Consider the following 11832-nt stretch of genomic DNA (forward strand, 5'->3'; position numbering starts at 1 on the left):
GTGAATAACAGCCTTTCAACGTCTTAACTATGCCCTACACAAATATTTACCATATTGACTTATCTCTTGTCACTTACCATGCATTTAGCATCTGACTTTTATCGTCCATTAATCTATCAATGCATCCATTAGGGACACTCAACCATCCGGGAGCCTCTGCACACTCCAATGGGCCTATTAGCATGTCCCTTAATGGGAGACATGCTGCAAACACTAGGCACAAGTTATGCCACCCAGAAAGCTGAATCTGTTGTCAACACTTTTTAAATTGTAGTTTTACATTTGTTCTCCCTCTTTTTCTTCGTGCATCTACAAGCCTCTGAATGAGGCTCTCATTGGCTGTGACTAAGTGTGGCAAGTTTCAGCTGCATCCCTCTTAACATGCAGATTCTTAAATAACAAAAGATTAAAACTAACTGAAAGTGTGAAGAAGACCTGGGCAAGCAAAGCTGCACAATCCCTTTGATCCTATTATGTATTACAAAGGCGTAATCAATATCTAATCAAGGGGAATACAGCATGCCATGTCTTACAGAGCTCTTTGTTGTTAGAGGTGAGGTTGCCATGGCGACTGGACAGGTGTGAAGAGCTTAGGCTGCAGCGTTATTGATGGAAATTAAGAAGCATTGATGAGACTTGAAGATGCTGGGATTGAAAAGGGAGATAATTAAAGAGAGAGCTGCAGTGGGAGACATGGCAAAGGTGGAGACAAAAGAGATTTAAGTTGGAGATATAAGGTGGAAACTTGGGTATGTTGCCTTCTGTCTACAATGCTTTCCACGAAAACATCATTAAAATAATTTACTCACATGTCCATGTGATCTCTCCTGAATCAAAGGAAGCTTTTAAACCAAGAGTAATGTATTCGTATCTATACTTTTGCAGTTTTCTTTTACATTAATAGGTTGGTAGTAACATTGATTACATTGATTATTTTAACAGTTTTCTCAGTTTGTTTTCCGAGAGCAGCCTGAGAAGGCCAACAACAACAGCTAAGTCTGTTTGTTAAATGTCCAGATAAAGTCCTGGAAAATACGAGTTAACATACAAAGTTCAAAATTTATGTTTGGGAGAAAAATGTAAGCAATGTGAGGAAGTAAGGGAGACAAATGAACAAACCTCGCTTGCTCAACAGAGCACCTAAAGGTTCATCAATGCTTTTTTCACAAGATTCCTCATTATTAATTAAAATCTAATTGTATTTCTTAATAAAGCCACTGTAGAGAAACACATCTCCCAAAACCTGCTGGCCACCCCTATGAAAAAATTCTGAAAGCCTGGATTATGCACATTTGGAAAGTAGCTTCAAACTAAGCTAAATCAGTAACTCAGTAAAAACCTAAATCATGTTCAAACATCAGGCTTTTCCATCATTTCAGGTTAACAATTCTTGAATTCATGGAACTTGGAACACCACCATTACAGTCTCAGGCCTTGACTTTTATATACCGTGTCCCTTTCTCTCTCATTTCATCGTGGTTCATAGGGTGGTAAAACTGTAACTATAACTCTAAGGGAAGAAAAAGTACGGCTAAAGAAGGCATCAAAACATCTGAGTCATGGCTGACCCGGGCAAAGTGAAGATGATGTCACTGCACTGCACAGCTTGTGCTCCAGAGGAAAGCTTGTCAAGCGCTGTGCCTGCACCGTGTCTACTGCTCGACCCTTAACTTGTCTGAGCAGCAGCAGTCCAGCAAGTTCCGTCCATTCTCGTCCTCAGCTATGCCCAGTCCCACAGAGAGCTGTCCGTCAACATCTGATTAACACTTGAGATAATAGGTCATTAAAGTTCCCCTTCAATCAATGAGTCCAATCGAGTAATCAAGGCCTAGATTGAATGAACCAAAACCAGCATGGAGCCCAGTGGGAGAGATCAGCCTTTAATCAGTATTGGAGTGAGTGTTGCTTTCATCTGTAGATGTACACAGAATAAAACTGCTGTGGCTGAAACCACACAATGGAAAACTTGATGATGCTTTTCTCACTTTGAAATGAAAATTTATTCATGAGCCTTGTGAGGTCAAAATCTGTGAAAAAATCTAGTGTAAAATCTTAATAAACCAAGAGGTTCTTGTGATGGGTACTTTTTTTTCTACCTATTAACAGTAAGTGAATTTCCTTTGTTAAAGTTTTATGATCCCCAGGTCTCTTATGCTATCCAAAAAACCTGTGGGTGTGCAACATACAGCCTCTTTGTTTCTGCATAGCATTAACTTTGGAACTTGTTTAAATCTTACTTGGTTTTTCACAGTTCAGTTTTTGACAACCTGCCACCTTTCAGTATATGAAATTTCATAATTTCTCATAAATAACATATATTATTACTTTCTGATAATTATTTTAATCACACAGATACACAATCATCACTTAGTCTTTTGAATAATTATGCAAAGCCTGCACACAAGCCTGCAACTTTGTATAGTGTGTGTGTGCGTGTGTGTGTGCGTGTGTGTGTGTACTAGGGTACATGTGTGCTAAACCACTTGAGTGAGTAGCTATTGCTGAATGATAGCTGAGCTAAAGTGAAAGAATGAAGCCTGGTGACAGAGAGATCAGAAGGATCAAGCATTATTATCAAAAATGACTCCAGTACTCCCTACTGTGGCCTCACAGCTTCCTCCAGTCAAGTTGTTGTTTGTTTATTGTGTTTGTGTGGATAGTCCATCTTCTTCAATCAATGCTATTTCAGCTTCCATTAAAAGGAGACGAGATGAGCCAAGGATGGAAAAGTTAAGATAATAATAGGAGGTGAGGACACTGCCTATTTGTCATTTTTTAAAATCACTATTCAGATGGCCAAAATATCCAAAACATTAATTAAATCCAAAGAAGTCAGAAAATGTCATGTCATGTTATGTCATCTTCTCTGGAAATAAAGGCATCCAGACATGTATTTCTCCCATTAATTCAACACTGGTTTGTTCCTGTAAGAACTGTTACACATGATGCCAATGTGGTTCATAAAAAGACATATCACTGCAGGGAAGTGTGCCTAATTCTGTTCTGAGAGTAGCTCTCGTAAAGAGACACTGTGGCTAGCCTACTAATAGAGCTGTGAGGGGAGAATGATGCAACTCGGAGGCAATGCTTTAATTTGCCCTTGGTTTCGCACACGCGTCTAGGAACAGCCACTCTCTTCCAAAGCTGATTGGCCCGTTTACCTTTAGACATGGGCCAACCACTCGCCTCCAAGGTATGAGGTAGCTGGATTTAGCAAGTGTTCAATTTTGTTTTGCTGTGTTCCTTTTTTTTGGCATGGGTAGGTCAAATCAAGTAGATGCAATCACTGGGGTTGTAGGTGAAATCGTGGAGTCTTACACCTTTTCTTGCAACCCTGAGCGCACATATGACTATTTACCTTACATATTACGTTTAAATGTTTAAAGTTCTTTCTTATCAAAGATGTTTGTAGTTCAGCCCACTGAGTCCAGAATGCTATTTGTATCTTAGCAACCTGTGCAGCAACAGAGGACGATCCAGAAGCTACTTATTAACCTGTTGCTATGACTACAGCAGTAGGCAATAACTCAGAAGATGCCTTAACCCTTTCACTCTACACTGCTACGCCAAATCAACAGGCAGATAATATTCAGAACATTTGGTGAATTTAAGAATCAGAGGATTCATATTGCTTTTCTAAGTATACAGTTTTGCATGCGCATGTGTGTGGAGAAGAGATCTTGTGTTTTTCTTTGCTATATCCCTAGCAGAATATTTTTGCTCTATCCAAAAGAAGTCAAATAATCAATGCACCACCTCCATGAAAACAATAGCAAAGTTATTTTTCTTTTGTTTTCCTTCTTGAAGTGTGGAGAATACTTAATTGCATATGCATAGATGTATTCCACAGGATATGTCTCGCAAGCCCAATCAAACTGACATACATTTGTGAAGGGATACAGATGTTTCCATTTTTTCCTGTATACCTGCTAAGAGGAGCACTGAGTGATGACAAATGTTTTCCACACACAGGTTGAAGCATGTGTGAACTGATTTGAATTGATGTTATTCCAGGAGAAATCAATGCAGTTTTTTTCTTGGTGTTTTTTTTTTTTTTTACAGCTGCAATTACGCCCCTCACGTCAATTCATCAAGAGATTTGCATGAGGTAATTGTTGGCACCACGTCTACTGATGCATTTTTATTACATTTCAATTAGGAATTGAATCCAATTAGGAAAGTCATTCCAATCAACAAACAGGAGTCCCTCCTCAACGCAAAGCCTGAAGAGGCTGCTAAACTGAAGGACAGACACTGTGCCAGAGGCCCATCTATTGTTTAATCCAATCCAAACCAATATGATGCATTGTAACACAGGAATATAAAGTAAAACCAGTTTATTGACGCAGCCTTCTGACACCTTTGTATTTTTGTATACATTTTCTTCATCATTTCGGTACAAATAAAAACTAATAGGCACTTAATTAATTTCTCTTTTTTATTTTTCTTTTGTTTGGATTTTGTTTGGGTACATCAAGACATCAAAGTAATCGCACAAGGCAGCCAACTACTGAGATTTCAAATTTATTAATTTTCATTAATTATAAATTGCCGAGCATTTTAAGGACTACTTACAAGTCTTTTATTATGATTTCCAAGAACTTAAGCCATGGAAAAAATTAGGTAAAACACAGACGTGAGGGTGCAGATGGGAAATTCACAAACTATAATAAAAGATGTTTTGTTAGGTCGTCGTGAAGTAAAAATATAATAGTTTGGGTGGGGGGTTGTTTCTTGCAAAGCACTATAAGTCAATAACTGAAGACTGTTGATGTTTCAACTAGTGATATAGTAGTATACACACACACACACATACATATATACATATATATATATATATATATATATATATATATATATATATATATATAAAGTTTATGTAATATTCACGAAATATACCAAAGACCTAACAACCAGCTAACCCTGATATTTGCTCCCTCAGGAGATGAGACAATATTAATAAAACACACCAAGTAACCCGACCTGAAACCAAAAGTCAGGAGTGTTAAGCAATGTGTTTTTTCGCTAGGCAAACACTCAATACCTATTCAAAAGAAGCCTAGAATTCGAGGTTGCTTTCTAATACCATTACATCATGTTAAAATCCTTAAAAATAAATAAATAAATTAATTTAAATATGTATATCAAAACTTGTTCCGAGACAATAGAAAGCAGACGGGATGGTGGTGGCTGCCTCTGGCTTGCAGAAGCGCTGTGCCTTTGATCTCGGGGAAAGAGCAGAGTTAAGTCTACCAAGTGTTTGTGTGCACGGTGCTACTGCCCCCTGGGGGAGAAGCTAGGGATAATCGGAGCTGGGAGCGGCAGATGGCTCATGCAGCTTCAGCACCAAAGAGCACTCTTTCTATCCACCAACAAGGAAACTCGTGAGGAGGAAGTACTCCCCTGGGTTTCTATCATCACCACACTAATCGAATCAGCCTTAGGAAAAAATGACAGCTTGGCTAACTTAGGTTGTTATATGGCCGTGAGCGCTAATAAACAGAACTGTTTCCATATCCATATGCAACATCTGTGGGAAAATGAGAGGATGTGTAACACGTCTATCTGGTTTTATATTTAAGTTTCGGGGTTTTTTCTGTCTTCCTTTTTTCTTTTTTGTTCCATATATGTATATAAATACATTCCTCAAATTCCCTTTTTTCCCGGATCACTCTGAAGCAGATGCAAACACACACATGGAGACAAAAATGCAGCTGCGGCAAATGGAGGTGTGCAGATTGCCCACTTAGACTGTTATATTATCTTTTTTGTGTTTACTTTCTATTCTCTGCTCCCATTTTCAGTCTTTCTTCTGTGCTCTCTTTGTGGCTCTGTCAGGTGTGTACGTCTATTTCCTATCCTCATTGTCCTGTCTCTTGTCATCCTTTCACCCGTCCCTCATCTATCCGCCATCATCAAGGACCCGGTGGCCTCCTACGTAGTGCCAGTGGAGAGAAGGGTCTGTATCTCAGCAACGCACCTAGCAACAGCTCCTCGTAACTATGGATTATAACCTGTTGCCAAGGGAGACAGAGATGGAGGATTGATTTTGTTTTCCTTTTTTCTTTTTTTAAGGGATAAAATTCAAAGTGAATTAGATACATGAATAAAAAATGCATCAGACAAGGCACACTAACATTTATGAATGGTGACATTATTCATTTACAGTTTAATCCTTGAGCTTTACCTTGATATAGATCAATAAAGATTAGCAACAGATGAGCAACAAATACATTTTTATCATGTAAAATTATTTTTGGTAGATCTCTTGCACTAATTGTTTATGGACGATGCTGTCAGTACTATCTATTAACATCATTCATTTATTCATTTTATAACAATATAGATAAATTATGGAGCTTTGTTGACCATAAAATTATTTAATCATCAAATGACAATTTAATGTACTGTGTATATATTAAAGGTGGCAATACATGTATTTAAGATAATTTGACTAGAATTAAATACAGGCATAAATTATACTATTAGTCAATCGTTTTTATAATGAATACATGCGATTTAGGTTTAGATGAATCTGCAAACTAATAAAACATTAGAGTAAAAACCATAGAATTTGCCGTAGAAATTTAGCAGGTCAGTAAAGCAAAATGCATTTACATGACTGAACAAGATGAAAGGTTCTTTCAATTATGCTACAATTCAAGTTTTAGTTTTTTCTACTTTTAAAGTTCATGAAAAAAGGTTACGGTGTATTAACACAAAGACAGGCTGTTTTTAATGTCTATTTGTTTCAAGATTCAAGAATTAAGATTTTTTATTTGTCACATACGAGTACAACACACAGAGAAATGTGTCCTGAACTGCTCCTTTGACTGTGCAAGACATAGACAATAAGTAAATGAAATAAATGTACATTGTGCAATGTTAAAATTTTTTGTGCCATATTAGCACAGCAATGTATTGACAGTTTAGGACATAATTTGGTTCTTATCACCTAAAATGTCAAAATATACCATTTTCCCAGGTTTGCCCCAATGTTTGCATGCAAATGTAAGTTGACACATTATTAGTAAAGAAAAAAGAAACCAATAAGAAATGAGCACACAAACACAGTGACTCTATGAAAAATTCCGCTTTCCCCTCTTCATTTTGGTGCTTCTCAACCATTCTCTCCATCACCCACTCTCTGATGAGTGCTTTTACATGGCCACACAAACTTGTCATTAAACTAACCCACTATTTTCCATCACCTCTGAGCTAAATTACCACACTCTCCTTGGCATCCCGTGGACCAGCTTGTGGATATGAAAGCCCACAATTCCCCTGCTATCACCTCTCTGGGCACTCGCAAGTGCACTAATGATAGCCTGCCACCGGAGAGCCTGTGGAATGGAGCAGTAATGTCCTTGGAAAGTGCAAGCTGGTGAGCACGCTGTGTGAGAGAGGCCTGATCTATGTCAGGCTCACTCTCTCTTTTGGTGTGGTTAGTCAGCATCCTCAGGCCTCTGTGTTAATGGGCGGATAGGTTGAACCCTGATGGCTGGATGCTTGTGATGGGGTCCTGAATCTGACAGAGGTCTGTACCATTAGCTCACCAGTGTTCTCGATAGAGAGAGTACTGATGAACACATGTATGAGCATGTATACACACACACACACACACACACACACACACACACACACACACTAATTTTTGCCATACTGCTGCCTTGAGTGCATACCAAGCAGGTAAAGTTTTAAGCCCTTACTGATCTCCCAAAGCTATATGAGGGAGTGTTATGTAAATTGTTTACGCACACAGAGATCTACACACATCAGACACATAGTAAATTCTAACCCGTATACAAATCATACTATTCGTTGTACTTATTTTGTACACCATCTATTATTAGTGATGAACTGTATATATGTTAACAATACAGAGTGAAAATAAACCTTTCACTATATGACTTTCTATAACTATATAACTTTCCATCACATTGTATAGTAAAAAGAAAAATGCATACTATTTTAACACTGTTATTAATCTTTTATTTATTTTTTTATTTATAATACACTTTCCTTTAATTAGTTTTAAGTTATTTGAGTGGTCTGTTTTACTGGTTGTTCACTTTACTCTTTTGATTTCGAAGTTTATAAAAAAGTAAATTTTATAGCTCTTCATTATTTTTTATTTGCCAGTGCAATTCAAGAGATTCATATTTCCTCAATTTTAAAGGATAAACTGTTCTTAGCATAGCACAAAGTGAAAAGAAGTGTTTTTCGTTTAAGCTGTTAGTGTTAGTGCAGAATGCCTAACACTGAAGCCTAAATATATAGTCTTATTGTTTTTTGTTGTTCATTGGATATAAATACAAAAAAAGGTATTTACCATTTTGTTTATTTTGCTTTTAAAATAATTCTTTAAATGTTTCTTTCTTACTTGCTTGCTTTTTGTTTTACCAGAAAATATAACAGCAACTCATCTTTTCTCCCCTGTCTGTTAAGCTGATGGAGAAGACAGAGCCCAAATGACAAGTTAAAATTAGGATGAAGCACTAAAAATAAAATAGTGCATGTGGACTGAAAATTTTAATGTTGCTTTAAAAAAATCTATTTCAATAAAAAAAATACATGTTTCAGAATTCTTATTTTGTAAAGAAGAAATAGGCACATTGGTGTCAGTGATTTATCACCACCTTGTGGTTACTGGAGGTAGAACTTAAGATATATTTTACTGTCATAAAAACACCTAAAGATGCATATACCTATTGAACAAATATGCTGTTTCAAAGTGATAATATGCTAACTAAATGTTTCCATGCATGTTTCATAGAAATGGAGGGCATTCCATAGGACAAGAAAAAAATCTTGCAATTCAATTATTTGTATTATACATAGCATACATGCATGATTATTATCCTAATAATAATAATAATAAGTCTGTCTTTTATGCTGTTTTAAGTAGTCTGCAATAAAAATGATTTGCATAGTTGACATAAATGTGAATCAGCCGCAACGAATAGTGTACTTTCTATACCAAGATGTAATTTGCTTTTCCGCCACTGGAGGACAGTACAAGTCTATAACAGACCCAAATTGGGTGATGTTAGGTTGAAGCCCTCCTGGGAACAAAGGATTAGTTGGTGGTCCAGCACAATCAAAAGACTGCCGTATGTAAATCGTGCAAATCCACTATGGAAGAGAAGGGTTATGCCAGTTTGATTTCATGCCCAGTCAACCCACTGGAAATGGTTCTCAGGCCAGCAGACCCCATGTCTGAACTGTTATGGGGGGCAAATCCTTTGTAAAAAGTCAACCACCAACACAAAGTCACTGTTCCTGCAAAATGTTTTGTCACACAGGTTTCATTTTAGTATCTCATTGGACTCTTGCTCTATGTCTGCTGATGGTTATTACTGACTTTTCATTTTACTGCAGTATTGTGTTAAACATTTCAACTGTACAACACACTGCCATTTACAGATAAAAATTGTGTGCTGTGTACTTAGCACAAAACCTATTGTTGTAGTGTAGGTTAAACTTGTATCTAGTTAACTTCTTGCCTTGTTTATCATTTTCCAGTGAGAGGGTAAAATTATGATGAAGGAAGCATATTGCCATTCCAGTCAGACTACCAGTCACCAGGGGACAATGGGAGTTTTGCAGTGTGGGTGAGTGAGTAGGTAAATAATTTGGGAGAGGAGATAGGGACACAATTAAACTGGCACATGTAAATGTTGGCTAAATGGGACGTGTGGAGGAGTAGAAGCCTTCTCAAGCAGCTAATTGATCAATTAAGTAAACACAGTCCACTCCTGGAGGGGTGGTGTGGTGGGGTTAGAGAATAGGTGCATGATAAGGTGCTAATGACTCATCTGTGCCTAAAATATCAGCTTGAAGATGATAATGCAACAGAAACGGCAGTGGTAAGACAGAAACACCTGGTGACTGGTATAATATGTGAATATATGAAACAAAGCTAAAAGTCATGATATGTTGCATATGTGAGTATAAATGCTGCATTGGTCCATTAGGTGCAGATATGAGATGCTTTATGATTTTTATTCCATAGATTTGTTTTTACATCTTATGTTTTCACAAAGACATATTGTTTCAACTTGTATTACTGCCAGTTTACTTCCTGCAGAAATGTAATTTGGCTCATTCATACTAACAAAGAGAAACTTTTTTTTTTTATACAAATGCTTTATCCTTTACAAAAGACTGAACTGCAGTGGAAACTCCTATATAAATTTCTGTTTATTTGTTTGTTTGTTTGTTAATTAATTCTGACCTGTATTTAGCCAGGAATATACGAAATGTCAGTCCAAAGGATGGCATCCTCCATCATCAGTCAACAACTAGAATACAATATTTACACACTGGTGTCATAATTTTGATGGCTCGGTCCAATAAGTCTTCAAATCTTTCCCACTATATTCTAACAACAAAATTAACATTGCAATAGCAAGATGATAGAGTAGCTTATTATAACATGCCTTCAAAAGTATCACTAAAAATGTGTATGTTGCTTTCAAGCCTATTCATATTTTTTCCACTATGTTTCCCTTAAAAAAAACAAAACAAAAAAAGGAGAACATAGTTAGTAATGTTGTGTAATGCTGTAATGTAATGCTGTGTAATGTAAGTGTAATGCTCCCACAGACACTTAACATAAGCTTTAAAGTCATGTTAGATAAAATTAAGTATGTGGCAAAAAATAGCTGCAACTTTAATAATCACTCATGACACAGAGTGAAACAGCCAGGAGCACCTCATGCAGCTGAACTGACAGACACAATCTAAACCTCACAGTTAAAGCATTTGTTACACTGTGTCTATCTTCATATTGACTTACTTCATGTGAATGAATATTTCCTTCCATCTTCTCAAGATCAGTATCTATCTATCTATCTATCTATCTATCTATCTATCTATCTATATATATATATATATATATATATATATATATATATATATATATATATATATATATATATATATATATATATATACATATATATATATATAGATCGATCGATCGATCGATAGATAGATACACACACATATATACATATATAGGATTGATATAGGATTGATATAGGATGTCTGCAGGTTCAGACAGGCCTGAAGAAAGTGAAGTAGCATACCTTGTGAGACCACCACAGCAGCCATGGCAAGAGGGAAAAAATTCAATAGCTGACTTTGTATATTAAAGTCAAAGTCACTGATTTCAAGGTCATTATATTACAAGATAAACAACATAAATATTATTTTTAAGAAGTTTAGCTTGATTTCAGGCAATTATGACCTTTTCATATGGTACACTTTTGAATGGAACTACAGTGGGTCACATTGCCTTTTTTTTGCCGAAATTTGCTCACAATTGCTGACATTTCTGTACTAATGTAATAGATGTAATATGATTTAAATACAAATGTCTAACATGGGCATTTCTGTTTTAGTCGAAAGATTAAATGTTGTTTAATTTTGGCTTTACTTCTATCACATCTTCACTCTTAATGGGACCTTGTAAAAGTGTATTATATCCAAGCTAGGGAAGAGGGTAATATACTGACAAGAGACGTTCTGATGTTCTAAATGTGTGGAGTAAGTGGCGCTGAACGAGACGGGCTCCAATGCTGACAACCAGGTGGACAGGTCCCCACCCTCATTCCCTCCGTCTTTCATTTGAATAATGCATGCTAATTACCTACTTGCCGAGAGCAGAACTGTCACCCCACAGGCCCCAGCAGACATTTCCATGCACATGCGAGCACACATACAGAAACATGCACACCGTCAGGCACACATTTACACACGGTGGCTGTCACTGCAGCAGTTCTACTTACCTCAGAAAAACTGGCACATTCACAATAGAAACTTCAG

Source organism: Astatotilapia calliptera, chromosome 1, assembly GCF_964374335.1.
Source record: "Astatotilapia calliptera chromosome 1, fAstCal68.1, whole genome shotgun sequence".
Classification (NCBI taxonomy): Eukaryota; Metazoa; Chordata; class Actinopteri; order Cichliformes; family Cichlidae; genus Astatotilapia; species Astatotilapia calliptera.